A 14,900-nucleotide genomic window follows, 5' to 3' on the forward strand; every position below is an offset into this window, starting at 1 on the left:
CAGGGACTGCAGCCTATGCTGTCGCCGGTGACTCACAGCAGCCCAGCTCCAGGTTGAGCTGTTGTTCAGAATCTTAGCTGTAGAGGGCAGTGTCACTGGCCCTCATATGTGGAATCTGAACCGGGGCCCTCTGGCATCCCAAGCCAGTTCTTAACCCTGGAGGCTGCATTTTCATGTCCCTGCATCAACGTGTCATTGAAAGCATGATGGACTAGGAAGACAGTAAGTCTTTGGCTGAGGTGGTTTCTTTCAGCCAGGTGAGGACAATTCTCAGGGGCTGAGAGCTGAGGGTTGTTGGCGGGCAGCACACCCAGCAGTTGGGGGACTAAATACTTTGGTCTTAAAGTCAGGATTTGGGTGGCACAGCAGTCTATTACAAAAGGACTTAATTTCTGAGAGACCAGTGGAGTGTACCAAAGCACTTCTGATTTGGGGAAACAGAAATCAGGGTGGACTATCAAAAGCCCCCGAGGACTGGAAGAGTGCCTTCAGGATGGCGTCAGGGTCTACTTTGGCAGGAGGGTTGGATGAGGTGGCAAAATTCACCGCGAGAGCAGCTTGCTCTCCTTTTTACAGAGGGGCTATCACTCAGCTGTAGCAGGATGGGCTGGCCTGAGGTGATAACGTTCTTATTCATGTGAAGGTTGCACTACATCAGTTGCCTGTGCAGACACTGTTACACATCTTATGTATATGGTAACGGCACCATTCTACTTCACAAAGACCACTTCTGCTACCCAAGGATGGACCTGCTGAGACCACTTCAGGGCTCCACACATACAGAAAAGCTCAACAATGTCCTCCTTGGTGTCTCGAGGGTGCAGATTATTCGTGGTCATCTTGGTGCCTTCCAAAGGGCTGAGGGCAGGCTCAGCAGACAGCAGTTTTTTTGGGAGGCTACTCCTTGTCCACTAGTGCCCAGGACATATTGGTCAAGGCTTTTGTTCCAACAGGAGAGGGGAAGCAGGAACTGTGCATGCACCATTTTGAACCACTTTGGTGAGAGGGAAGGCCTTGGATGTGGAAAGCTTGGGATTGCTTGGCCCCTATGAGTGGTGGAGTAAGCTGCCTGAGGCTACACATTTCATGTTACTAGGAATGGGAACTACAAAGTCATCGTCTTCCTCCAGGTCTTATAAATTCTGTTTGGCTTGGTGGTTATTGATAGCATTGATAGTCATTCCAGCAGGAGGGGCATAAAGTGGTGCCACAACTTTTGTCTGTGGAACCTGGATGGTTTTGGTGAGTTTAGGAGTGGGGTCACTGTCCCAATTGGGGTGTGGGGCTCATGAAGGCAGCAGGGGAATGTCGCTTCAAACTGAGCTTCATCCAGGCTTTGACCACTTGGAGGGGCTCCTGGGGCACTGTGCTCTGAGGCTTTCAGGAGTTCAGCATCTCTCTGGCATCTTGCACTTTCCCTTTGATATGAAACTGGGCATCTTTTTGCAAAAGCTTTCCCCAGGCATCCTGGACTCAGCTGGAGCCAGGCATCCAAAAGGCCAATCTTCGGCCATGCATCAAACCTCTGCTGGAAGGTGGCTGTGCATATGGGTTGGCTGAGAAGGCTCTGCTGGACTCCAACATGAGATCAGATACCTCCAACTCTGGGTCTGGCACTGGGCCTCCCCTTTGCTGCAGCCCCGCCTTTCCGTTTCCGCTTCCAGGTGAGCTTATCCAGGGAGATGTCCAGCACCTTGCACCATGAAGCGAGCCCGGAGCAGTTTACTCCCTCAAACTTTGATCCCACCTCTTTGGGCCCTATGGAGAGACTAGCTGCTTCTGGAGTTTGCCAGCAAACATCTAAGAGCTCTATTTACAATTAATCCTTATAATAACTCCCATGAGGAAGGTATTTTTTTATTATGTTCACTTTAGGGATGAGGAAACTGAGGATCAGAGAGTTTAAATAACTTGCCCAAGGTTACATAGCTAATAAGAGGCAGTGATGGGTTGTAAACTCAACCATGAAAAGCAAAAATGGAAAGGTCAGAACCAAAGCAAGGTGTTCTTTGAAAGAGATGGTTCCTGATGGCTTGAGAACTGGTCATGTCAGGTTTCCCAAGCAATAGCAGTGGGCAGGACTGGCCATCTGTTTCAGAAGTGAGTGTGCTGTAGAACTGGGTCCAAACTATTTGCAGTTTTTATATCTCCTGTGTTACCCCCATAGAAAGCGTGGCCCCCTGGGAAGCATGACCTCCTTCTGGCTGCTCAGAAAAGATTTACTAGATGATGGATTGAATGAATATACTGGAAGGATGACTGTATTTAGAGTTAAACAGAGTTAAAACACCAGGCAACTTACTTTCTCTGTGCTGGTTTTTTTCATTTATAGAAAGGAAATGATATTTCAGGGGCGATGTGAGATTTGGAAGTAATCGTTGATCTAGCATATAATCTTTCACAACATAAGCTCTCAACAAGTAGGAGTTATTATTTATTATTATTATTATTTTGCTCCACATGCTGATATGTGGTGGTTGATTTACAAATTGTAAAGAAGAATTAAATGCCTCATTCTCTCAGCTTTGGAAGGCTTGACTACATTAACTTAAATGGTCTGTCTTAAACCTAACTATGGAATAAATCCTAGATTTTGATGATTCTCAGGTGCAAAGTTATCCAACAAAATAATTTTTAATAAAGCAACAATGGAGTTTCTCGAATCCAACCTGTCCCATTGAGTCCCCTTACGTTTTCAAGGCACATCTTGTTTTTATGACCCTAGCATTAATAGATCTACTTCAAGGAGCTTACCATGACCCAGGAAATGGAGGCTGGCTAAAAATGGAGGAGAGAGGACAAGGAGACATAAAAGGAATTTTATGTTCTTTTTTAGGAGTCATTAAAGTAGTGTTAAAAAAAAAGCCCTTAAAATACCACACAAAGTAGTGTTTAGATAAGACTCAGAGAATGTTTTCTGTAGACAGATGGAAAAAGCAGAAGCTACCGGTTTTGATGAGTTACCTCCTGGGTAGAATTATGGTTCAGGCTCTATCAGCCAGGGCTCTTTTGGATGTATTGGGTTTTCGAAAAAGTCATGACGTATTTTTTCTATGTTTTTCATTGCAAAACTGCATCATGACTTTTCCGACAACCCAATAAAAGAAACCACTTCAGCTATTTTAAGCAGAGAAAGGTTTAACACAGGTGCATTTATACAATTGTTGGAACGATTGGAGGAGCAGTCCCTGGTGGGCCCTCCAGGGGCTACTACAAAAAGGACAACCCAAACAGCCTGACTTCATCACAATCAGGAAGTTGGGAATCAGCAGACCACTGGGCCCACTCTAGGTTCCAGGGTCACATTCCCTTAGCTGTGAGTCTGGGATCAGGAAGCCACTGTTGGTTCAGAAACATATCATCTTGGCCCAAATCTAGAAATCAGTGAGTTGGCTCCAATATAGGCTCTGGAGACATGATCTGCCTGCTACATCTGCACGAGCAAAACAAACATCTCTTTCCCCACTTAAAATTGGGTCTTGCCCAAGCACATCTTCAAAGGAGTCAGGCAACTATTGTTTTTATCTTTCCAACTTCTGCTGTGTGGGAAGGCATGGTAGGCAGAGGTTGGATTGAATGCTGAGCAAACCCATCTATTTCCATTGCAGAGGTTTACACAGTGGAAAATTGGGAAGGCTTCAGTTTTTTTCTTCTCTGTGAAGCTTGCTTTTGTATGTTTATGGAAAGAATGGCATGTGAGTGTAAGCATAACTACACGTTCACCTTATCTTGATCCTTTAATTTCAGTGAACCCTAATATGGAACCTAAATTATTAGGAGTCCAACACTTTGCTAACACCAGGTACACTTAGAGAGAAAAGGCAATTGAACTTAAATGTTGGGGTGTCATTGGAAAATGCAGTCACCGACCCTTAGAACTGTTTTAAAAACTCATACCCATTAAAACCTCATTAAGAAATAAATAACAGCTCAAATTCTTACACACAGACAAGCGTATTTAGTGGTGAGGCATTTAATGGAGCTGTTTATTTTGTAGTACACTTGGAAAACCATCACTTCTCCAACAGCCATCGTCAAACAAGTGTCCAAATTGTTTCTCTTTAGACCCTTTAGCTGCTCCTGGATGCTTGGATCATAATCGCCTCATGATCACCAGAGAGCAGCAGTGTTTGATGCCTAAATGACTAATATGACAGCCTGTACTCTGTATGAAGTCAGGGACCACATCTTTCAACCCTCTTGTCATCACTCCACCCACTGCCATGAATGTTACTTTCCAGTACCATGGACATAGTAAGCATGAAACAAATATTTGTTGGACCATTTGTTTTTAAAGTTTTTTTTTTAATTTTCAATTACAGCTGACATTTAATATTATTAGTTTGAGATGTTGACAATTTCTTAACTGAATAATGGCATGCATGAATGAGTAATTGCTAAATAGAACACATCTTGATTTTTAATGGTGGTAAAAACACTTGGAAAAAGTATTTTTGACTTAACAGTTGAGTTTTTTTTTTTAATTTTTAAACAAGAATATTTATGAAAACTGTCCATGGAAATCATAAACAATTTTTCCCCTCCCCTCAGGCTTTTATTTCAGACCTGATCTCAAATGAGATTCACATTGTGATTATAATTTGGGCTTTTCATTTCCTGGAAGGTACATTCTCCCAGTAGCATCCTTACACTAGCCTTCTTTTCAGTACTTAGCATGCTTCTCACACTTCCTAGATTTCATAATTCTACTCAGAATGACTAGTTCCTCAGCATTTTTTACCCCTCCTGAACCTTAATCAATGCTGTCCTTTTTGACCTTTCCGAAGAGCAGTGGGCAAAACAAAATTTTCCTTTGCAGATAATCTGCAGCTTATTTTCCCTGGTGAGCTTGTAATGAGTGACTCAGAATAGCGTTTCACAACAGAAATTTTCAGGCTGCATTATCATTATAAAGTCAAATACTTTTCTTTTGTATAGGACTTCTGATAGGAGCAAAGACATGAGTGCCAAGCAATCTGTTCTCATCATGGTGTTTAATTTGTGTCCCTGAAGGAATGTGATAAAATATTAGGTAAAAAGAACAGGGTTTATTTCATCATTTAATCATTCTAAAATTATTTTTGAGTGTTTGCTCTATGCCAGGCACTGTTTCAGTTGCTGGAAATACAGCAGAGAGCAAAGCAGACAAAATTCCTGCCTTCACAGAGCTTGTCTTCTAATAAAGAGACTATTAAACAAATGCACACATGGAGAAAAATATGATATCAGGTTGTATACATTGGATTGAAGAAAAATAAAGCAGGTCCAAATGAACTTAATGAGGGCTGACGTGTAAGCAGATAGTGATGTGTAGGGGAAAAGTATTACAGGGAGAAGGCAGCATGTGCAAAGGCCCTGATACTAAAATGAGCAGGAAGGTATATAGTCAGGGGTCAGGTGATGGAAGACCTTGTAGGTCATGATAAAGAGTTTGGATTTTATTTGGGGTGTGAAGGGAAGCCAACTGAATACTAAGAGCAATGGATGAGCATGATGTAATTTATGTTTTCAAAAGATCACTCTGCTACTGAATGGAAAATAAACTGCCCATGGAGTAAGGAAGACAGCAGGCCAACAATTGGAGACTATTGTAGTTATTCAGGAGGTATGGGTTTATTAGTCCAATACATTTATTGGCAGTGGGAGTGCTAAGAAGTGGTCACAGAACTGTACTGAATAAAATTTGGGTTTATATTAAGAATAGTAACACTCTGGCCAGCCGATTGGTGCATTAGTTAGGATGGGTTGGGACGCCAGCTCTGAGCAGCAGGGCTCTGGTTTGGATCCCACATGAGGGCCAGTGATGCTGCTCCCTCTACAGCTAAGATGGTGAACAACAGTTTGACCTGGAGTGGAGCTGGGCTGCCGTGAGTCTGCAGCGATGGCGTAGGCTGCAGGGGGGCTGGTGGGCAGCAAGCGTGAGCTTTCGTGAGCTGCCATGAGCCACCGTGAGTGAGCAGCCATCCAATGGCCGGCGAGTGACTGCCTCACCCAGGAGCACAATGATAATACCAACATGGGCCAGTGAAGCGACATCCTCCACAACTAGACTGAAGAACAAAAGGACAACGACTTGTCTGTTCCCCTTCCCCAATCCCCCAACGCTGTTCCCCTCCCCCCAATTACCCAATAAAATCTTAAAAAAAAAAAAAGAATAGTAACACTCTAATTTCATACTCTGCTGAGAACATTATAGGAAGAAATGGGCTCAGGTGACAAGTAGGGAAAGTTAGTTGAAGAGCAGAATAAAGAGTGGCAAGGGCAAATTTTAGATTGGGTAGATGGAGATAATGTGAAATATCTTTCTCTGAGATATTTTAGAAAAGGAAAGTATTAAGGACTTAAAGAAAGAAAGTATTCCAAATAAAAGTGACCATGCATTCCTCAATGTTGAAATATTCTCAGCAACACATGACGTTTTTTCTTAAGAAACTTTCTGCTCACCTGGGCTCCTTCTTTTGATCTCTTTTCAACTAATTATTTAAACATGAGATTAGATTTCTTAAAGTGCATTATCAGAACCTTATCAAGGGCAAGAGGGAAAACAGGTTCACATGTCTGAAAAAGTTGGGGAGACAGAAAAAAATTTAATTGATTTATCAAAAAATCACATAAACTTCCAAAATAGAAAAAAATTATAGAGAAAGCCGAAGCTTCAAGGACAAATACCTGTAGAAGGCTTTATAGAAGTAAGGTCAGAGTTACTAAAGCAGGAAATGAGATGCAGCTTTCAAAGTTGAAATAGAACATTCCTTTTTTTACTTTACCAGGAGCAAGAAAAGACTAAAGCAGAGTGTTGTCCTTTAATTAGATAGGAAAGAAAGAAACTCTGTGATGACATCAAAAGGCCACAGGGCATTTCATGTCTTTTAAAAAAACCTTTCTGCATGATCAAGTGAATGGGACTCTGGAAATAGGTAATGCATACTTCAGGAGAATGAAAAGGGAAAAGAAGACTTGCAGGAAGATAATTTAAATAAGTGAGATCTGTATCTAAATGTGCAAGACCTGGCAATTTGCATCCAAGGGTACTAAAAGAATTGGCTGAAGTATTGTGGGCCATAAATTAAATATGAGTCAGCAATTTGTAATGCTATTATTTTAAAAAAAGGAACATGATTGAGAGATGTATTAACAGGAGTATGACATGAAAAGAGCAAGAATACACTTGGCATTGATCAACCATTATTTAGAATATAATTACCAATTTTGATCACCCTATTTAAAGAGATGAGTGGATTCAAGGAAGGAAGCACAAAATGAATGGAATAAAAAAATAAGTGAGAAAGGCCAATGGTGGGGGTAAAAGGTTAAATTCTCTACTCCTACATCATTTTGGTTAAGAATACCAATTTCCATTTGGTTAAAAGCACCAACTACACTAACTTAGAACACCCAGGCTTTTCATGTTAAGTGATGGTATCTCAGTAGCCATACCTCAGGTTAAAGGAAGTGGGTTGTTTTATTTAGAAAAGAGGTGGCTAATGTATAAGAAGGATTCTTGCAAAAACCATTATGGCTAATTGTTCTTCATATTTTCCAGAGGAGAGCATGAGGGGATTGGTATATATTGGTATTAAGAGACTTAGACAAAAACCAAAAAATTAAACTAACAGTGATTAAATACCAGAATGGAAGGCTCATTTCCCCACAGATCCTTAGCATAATAATCCAGGGTCCTTAAGTTGATTCTTGAACAGCATGTATGTGGGGGTGAGGATCACTGATCCCCATGCAGTAGAAAATCTGCGTATAATTTTTGACTCCCTCAAAACTTAACTACTGATAACCTACTGTTGACTGGAAGCCTTACCGATAACATAAACAGTCTATTAACACATAGATTGTGTGTGATATACTGTATTCTTACAATTAAGTGAACTAGAGAAAAGAAAATGTTATTAAGAAAATCATAAAGAAGAGAAAGTACATTTATAGTCCTGTACTTTATTTATCCATACTGTAAGTTTATGTCCTCTGTTTACATGAAGAAAAATAAAACATCTATACGTAAATGTACCTGCGCAGTTCAAACTCGTGCTGGTCAAGGGTCAACTGCACAGATGGCTCTTCATTCCACGGATTTCACATCCACAGATTCAACAAACTGAGGAGTGAAAATGATATTTTCACATTCCCAACTGCAGGTTCTCAACTGCGGATTCCCAACTGTTTTCAATCTGAGGTTGGTTGAATCCATGATGTGAAGGACTGAATGTAGTACAGTTTTCCATGTTGTCATAGAACCCTCTGTTCCTTGAGTCAATGGAGGAGCAATGTTGGACAAGAGTCAATGATAAACAGGTGCCTATTTCAATGAGGAGTCTGGTATGATGCCAAAATTGGCAAGATTTGTTTCTTATTCCTCCGAATTACTCTTTAATTGTCTCCTTTTTCCATGTGCACATCCCCTGAACACCTCTTTTCTAGATGTCCAGGGAATTTGTGATTCTCCCTGGCAGCTCAGTGCCCTCCTCCTAGTGCACTTTGGTATTGTCCCTTGGGCTGTTTCCTCTGTGACGGCCTTGCCCATCTTGGGACTCTCCTTCCTGACATACCTGTCAAAATGTCCCTTTCCTCTGTCCCATCACTTCAGAATCTTTATTTGGCTTTCCAAATTGACAGTTGATTAATTCTGATAACTCTTTCTCATGGGGTTAATGGTGGTTTTTCAGTGTCTCTTGACAAGTGGCACTGTGGGACTAGTGGTATGAGGGAGAATATTTTACGGGTATATAATTGTGGCACCACATAACACTGAACCATGTAGAGTGAAAATTATTCTCTTTTCAATTTCTTCTCAAATATTTCTAATTGAGATGAGAAAGTTTTATTTTGGTGCTAGTGTTGTTTTAATCCTTTAATAATTGCTAAGCTCCCTTTTTAACACAGCAAAGTGTAGGCTTCAAGAGCAAAGTCTTGGGAGGTAGAATTATTTCTTAGACTTTTTTTGGTATAGAAGTAATATACATATATGTGTATATATATATATATATTTAGTATATATAATTATATACACCGGTATATATATATATAGATAGATATATATCTATATATCTATCTATATATATAGATATAGATATATACTAAAAAGGGGCATAAAAAACATGTACACCTTGATTAATTATCTCAGCTAGAATTTAAAATTATCTTAAAAGTCCTCATTGCATTTATGTACATGGTTCCCTTTAAGTTATGTCAGTGATACTGGTTTTCTAAGGAATGATAAAAAAGATTTTCTTTTAAGAAAGAAAATTATTAAGTGAAAAAAGTGAGTTGATTTTAAAGAGAAAAATATTACTCTATTTCATAGATTCTAAAGGTTCAATTCCCCCCTACCCCCATATTTTAACGTGTCTGAAATCCTGTATCATGCAATTGGTGTCATATTATGATGCCCATGGATTAGGTCATGCAGTGCACTGATAGTGGTGGAAACCTGCATTTCACACCTGTGGTCAAATCAAGACAGATCAACATCAGAGCATTTTAGATTCAATAAAATATCGTAAATATGATATTGAAAAGTGGAGATTTGGTGTGCAAATACCTGAAGTTTAGGAAACATACCTTAGTGACTTACTCTTTCCATCTGATGTCTGTATTTTACCAGGAGCTCCCTAGAGATGCAAAGCCTTAGTCCCAAAGAGTGATAGCAGTAGTAGAAATTTTAGCCCTGTGGCTGGGCTGTGGTGGGTGTCAGAGAATCCTGGGGAGCAGGTGAGCTGTATTGTGCATCCCCTCAGTGTTCCCTACTTATTAACCCTGTCTGTCCCTGACACAGGTCTTGCCTGGCCCTTTGTGACATATATGTTATTTTTGCTTGGAAATTTCCAGGCACTACGTAATTAGGCTGCAAACTAATGAATTATAAGGAACCCAGCTTTCAGATGCAGAATGTTGTTACACTAGAATGTAGATCAATATCCCTGAACATCAGGCATCTGCCTACACTTGCTCCCTGTACCCTAAGGACCCAACATGATGGTTTCTACATAGGAGCCTCTGAATACAGATTGTTAAAAGGATGAAGAAAAGAAACTTACACTCGGTCCCCCACTTGCAGACTATAGGTATGGTCTTACTGTGTGGCCTGAAGGGCTAGGGGCCAGCAGCAGCCCACAGTTGGCTCCTCCAGCCTGCTCTGAGATTCCAGAGGCAATGGCTGCACATTTGTATGGCATACCATTTGCATACTCTAACGAGATGGGCTATAATTGGCCTTCATTGATTTTCTTTTCATTGAGCTAAAATAGAGTCAGAGCTTCTTAGGCTGGAAGAACTGATTGATTTGTGGTAGAATTCAGGACTATTCAGTTGAAGAAATAATTAATTATGTTCTTATTTAGTAATCATCAGAGTTCAGCCTGTTTCTTAGCAGGAGAATGTTCTCAGAAGAATTGGACTTTGCCAAGTCAGGGATGCTTTAATATAGGTACTTTAGATAGGCAAATAGATACCACATATAATCATAATTATTATTAAATTTCTGCTGATAGGAGTCAACAGTATATATACATATGCTGAGAACAAGAGACACACATCACATCTTCCTGTTCTTCATCTTCCTCCTCACGTGTGCATAAAATTCACCTGTTCTTTTCTCTCTCCATCTATCCATCCATTCACCCATCCTTTTATCTATCCATACATCCTTAAATCCATGCACCCACCTTTCAATGTGTTGTAAGTTCTGTGTGAGTTGATTCATTCTGGGTGAATGATACCTTTCCACTTCTCAGACTTGGCGGTGGTTCAGATGGGCCCCAACCCTAGAGAAATAGACAAGGGAATACCAGCCTAATTGGGTTATCCTGAAGCTTGGGACTGTGAGGAAGTTTCCAACCTCTCATTTTCTCAGGTTCCTTAATTAGACAACAGTATTACCTTATAGGGTTTGGGAGAAGATTAGACAAATTAAGTGTGTAAAATGCATAGAGTGGTGTCTGACCCATAATAAGTACTCAGTAGATATAAGGTATTTTTCTCCAGTGTCAGCTATTTTCAGGTGGTACTTGGTATCTTTGTGACCTTGGGCAAATTATTAGCATTTCTGGGTCTACAGCATCATATTTAAAACGCCTCATAGCATTGTTGGAAGGCCGAAGAGAGATTAATCAGTGTGAATTTGGACAGTGATGCATTATATAAGTATACAGGATTAATATTAAATTGTTTATTATGTAGTACATCCTTGTTATTAATCCAATTTCCAGTTTTTCTTGAAAATTTTATCAAAATATCCTAGCAAAGGAGACAAGTGCTCAAGGACTCATTTAGTTGTTTCTATATTAAATCTTTTAAATTTCTTTTTGCTAAGTTCTCCAAAAAAAAATGCAATTCCAGTCTTAAGTGTTGACCTTTATACATAGTATAAATTTTGATCACGGAGCAGAAAAGGCTCTATGAATAGATAAGATATGCAATAACTTTAAAAAAAAATAAACTCAAGTTCAGTAGTTCCTTGAGATGTATTATAGTAACAACTCACACCTGACACAGAGCTAACTTTTTGAATAACTTCTCTTTTCTTTACAAAAGTATTTTAAGGCATGTGCGGCATGGGCTGTCATCCCTATTGTGCAGATAAGCAAACTGGGGCTCCTAAAGTTTAAGAAAACTGTCTAAGGTCTCATCTAAGATATTAATGTCAGCATTGTTCTCGTATCTCATAATCTAGAACACCATATGTATCATTGTTTAAGATAAGAATGTCAATTTCTGGGCTTGACTTATTGCACTGACTTCACTGTCAGATATAATTTTCTGAGAGCATTTTTATATTCTCTACTTAGAAGAAGGTACTTGAAAATTTTGTTAGGAAGACACATTTCAGTTAGAAATGAGAAAACCTGTTTCTGGAATTTCCCCTAGTATTCCAACAACCAATTCTTCTGCAGGAAATTATATATATATATATATATATATATATATATATANATATATATACACATTTTAAAAAAGGAAAAAACTGTATTAAAATTGTAATACTTGATATATACTGATAATAAAAGATGAATACAAGTCATGTGTATACATTTTTTGGCACCCCCAGTATATGTGTACACACACAACCACACACACACACACACACACACACACACACACACACACACGGGCTGTAGCCCTCAGCCAAATCATGAGTGTTGGCCTTTGGGTGAATTTGGAGTGGCTTTCTGGTGCTCTTGTGCCCTTTTTGCCATGGTGGTGCCAGGGAGGGAAAGCATGCTTCCACCAATGGGTGTCTTCTTACTTTATAATACAACTAATTGATTACAAACTTCTACTTCTATTCCAGGATTTTACTGGCAATAAAAGGAGAGGACCTTCAGCTTTTTAAGTCTGAGTTAGGTCAGAGGTTAGAGTTTAAGGGCACAGTACCCAACAAAACTGCACTGACTTCAAATAGCAGCCAGTAGTTTGGGGGTCCTCAGGGCATCTGCACTTCTGACCAATTGGCTATAAATTTGGGGGTTCCCATGACCTCTTTAGTTTTGATAATTCACTAGAATGACACACAGAACTCAGGGAAGTGCTATATTTATTATTATAGTTTCATTATAAAGGATACACATAAGGTGACATCTGAGAAGTTTCCAAACAGAGAGCTTCTCTGTCCTTGACACATGGAATCAAGACACATCACTCTCCTAGCACATCGATGTGTTCACCAACGAGGAAGCTCACACAAGCTTTAGTGTCCAGCATTTATATTGGAGTTTCATTGATTGAATTGTTGGCTATGTGATTGAACTTAATCTGCAATCCTTCTTTCCTCTGTGTAGGTTGGGCTCATATCACCTAGCTCAAAGCCTCACTCCTCTAGTCATCAGGTTGGTCTTTCTGGCCTGACCAGCCCCTATTCTGAGTCATTCATTCCCTTAGCATAAACCCAGGTGTGGTACAAGGAACCACCTAACAAAGACACCTGGAGAATTCCAAGGGTTTAGGAGCTCTCTCTCAAGAACCTGGAACAGAGACAAATTCTTTATTATAACAGTACTTCACATAGGACAAGAATCAGTAGTTGCTTGTTAAATGAAAGCATGGAGGAGTGAAGGAGGAAATGAATGAATTTGATGGGCTTTCTGATGGATTTGAACCAGGCTCTCTAAGGTCTTTTCTAGGGTAATGAACTTGGAAGCTCCTGAAAGTACTTCATCCTTGAAGTTTCCTGAATATATACCAGTCCAAATTCACATGCTTACAGGAGTTATGCATCTTGGATTCAGTGTCTTATTTGGCCTCTCAACTGGGGTGGTAGTGATGGCACTGATAGTGTCCCCCAGAGTACAGCACACTTTGCATGTGCTGCACTACACCACAGGGTAGTCATTGATTTAACAAATATTTAATGAATGCCTACCATAGCCTACACACTGTTCTATGTGCTAGGAGTACAGTGGTGAGCAAAGTAGACAAAAATCCCTGCCTTTTTGGAGCTTTCATTCTAGTGGGAAAAGACAGACAACAAGCACATAAAAATATGCTAATCAGGTAGTGATAAATGCTTTGGAAAAAAATTAATTAATTGCCCAGAACCTATCGCTGCTCCTCTGTAGGCTGGGCAGGTGAGGGCTGGACAAGCATCCAACTCTGGGGCAAAGTTTGTAATTTGTTGTTGCTGCTGCATGCCCTCTGGGTTAGAAAAAAAATCTGTCCCTGAATGTTTAGTGAGTCTGCTTGGCCTTTTGATTCTGCAGTGATTAAATGCCAGGCTATTGGGAATTAGTTTTATTCTAATTCAAGGTTAAATGTAGAAAAGACCTCCCTCTTCTCCATCTATCAAAATTTAACTATGGATCTTTTAAGGGTGTCAGCTCCTCTTTGAAGCCTTCTCTGACCTCCCCACCACACAATTGCGTTTAATCCCCCCTTTCTCTTCTTTCATGGCATTTAATTTATAGCTCTGTTGTATCACATTTCATTCTGTCTTATATGGAATTACATGCTTATAGGCTTGGTTTTTCCACTAAAATTTGTAATTTCCTTGGAAGCAGGGAGGTTCTTTTTCACTCTGTTCTTCACTGTAGTCATCTCCTTTCTCCATCCCAAGGAATGTTAGAATGCTTGGTACGCAGTAGCTGTTCAATTAATTATTGATTGACAGAAAGACACCTTAAAGCACGCTTATCAGTGCAGATACCTGATTTGCAAATGTGTAAGTTTCTTATTTAATTTCCATTGACTTCCCAGATGAATGCAGTTTTCACTAGTTTCCTTGGAACATTCCTTGTGACCTTGCTAGGAAAGCATTCCAAACTTAGGACTTCGAAGGGAACTACAGTAGCCATTGGGAAAAACAACAATAAAAATATAGTTATTATTTGTTTTCTTATAATAAAGGAACTCATCCTAACTGTAGAAAATTGACAAAATATAAATGAACATAAATAAGAAGATAAAAATCACTTTCATTCACTCAAAGATATGTATTGAACTGTTACAACTCTTTAGGTGCATGAAACACTGGGAATATAACAATAAACAAGGTAGGCCAAGTCTTGCTTTTACTGAAGAGAGGAATTAAATTGATGATTATAACTCACACAGTTAATGAATGAATTATAATTCCCACAGTTTTACACATGAAGATAATTTATGCTAACATTTTAGTGTATATTTTTCCAATCTATTTATACAAGCAATGTATTCATAAAATTTTAAAAATGGGATACTATAAGTGTGTTTTAATCTGCTTTCTTTGTCTATTTTGTGACTATTTCTTTAGATCTTTTAACATTATTCCATAATAGCTGCTGATATTTGTCTTAAAGATCCAACTTTTCAAACTGTGATCCATTGATTATTTACTTAGAAAAATTATGGGAATTAAAGTTTTTCTATTAAAGGGCCTACAAAAATTTAAAGCTTTTGATGAGTATGACCATGTTGCCTCT

General features: G+C 39.4%; 1 pseudogene; it reads right to left on the reverse strand.

Moving 5' to 3' along the window:
* Nucleotides 1-444: 444 nt before the first annotated feature.
* Nucleotides 445-14,900, reverse strand: part of LOC109387934 (polymerase delta-interacting protein 3 pseudogene) — a 21,908-nt pseudogene continuing 7,452 nt past the window's right edge.

The sequence above is a fragment of the Hipposideros armiger genome, unplaced genomic scaffold (assembly GCF_001890085.2).
Source record: "Hipposideros armiger isolate ML-2016 unplaced genomic scaffold, ASM189008v1 scaffold_175, whole genome shotgun sequence".
NCBI classification, from domain to species: domain Eukaryota; kingdom Metazoa; phylum Chordata; class Mammalia; order Chiroptera; family Hipposideridae; genus Hipposideros; species Hipposideros armiger.